This window comes from Egretta garzetta, unplaced genomic scaffold, assembly GCF_000687185.1.
Source record: "Egretta garzetta isolate BGI_Z169 unplaced genomic scaffold, ASM68718v1 scaffold622, whole genome shotgun sequence".
NCBI classification, from domain to species: Eukaryota; Metazoa; Chordata; class Aves; order Pelecaniformes; family Ardeidae; genus Egretta; species Egretta garzetta.
Window position 1 is genome coordinate 122007 of NW_009258780.1, and position 959 is coordinate 122965.

Genomic DNA, 959 nt, shown 5'->3' on the forward strand with positions numbered 1-959 from the left:
GATCACGCACTGTAGCGCTCGCGGCCCGAGGCTGCGGGGCCGGCGGGGCGAACCCCCCCCCGTTTTTATTGGCCAACCTAATTTCACTAATTCTCTTTTCACACATTTTGTGTTGGTTTTTTTTTTTCCCCTCCCTCTCTCTTCCCCCCCACCCCTTTTCGGGGATGTCGCTCCGAGGGCCGGGTTTCACGCTCCCAGGATCCGGAGGGCACCGGGCGGGATTCATGTGCCGCACGTTTTATTTAATTAATACATTCAGGCGCCTCCGCTGGTTTTTAATGATTTCCAGGTGTTTGTACCCAGAAGTCACAAAGTGCTCCGGGGCACACGGGGGTGATGATTGAAGGGCCTGGGCGGCCTCTGGCGTCCCCCTCTCCGCGGTGACATCCCCGTCCCTGCACCGTTGGTACCCGCGCTGTCCCCCGGGATGGCTGAGGGGGGCTCTGAGCCATCAGCCCAAACCCCCCAAACCTGCCCTTGTCCCTCAGAGAGGGACGGAGAGAGGAACTTCTTCATCTTTAAACCCGTCCGGTTTGGGTTTGTGGGTTTTTTTCTCAGTTAACATTTATTTCTTATGGCCGCTTCTGGGAAATCCAGAAGCCACCAGCCGGGGGAAGCGCGCTGAGCCTTCACGCCTTTGCTGCGCAGGATCTTCTGTACCGAGAGGAAAACAAATGAGCAGTAAAACTTCCACCAAACTGATATGTATACACACACACACACGTATATGTACTGCATGTATAGATATGCGACTGTCTCAGCCGCACGAGGAACCCAAGGGCGGAAGCAAAACGCAGCGAAGGGAGGCAGCGGCCGCATCCTGCACCTGTTTCTGATGGTGCCTGTTCCCTCCGGAGCCACTCCGAGGCTGGAAAAATAAGAGGTGTTTGTTTTTTTTTTTTTCTTCTTGCTTTGGATCCCCTTCTCCCCAAGCAGCTTTTCCCCCCCAAACTGTACCT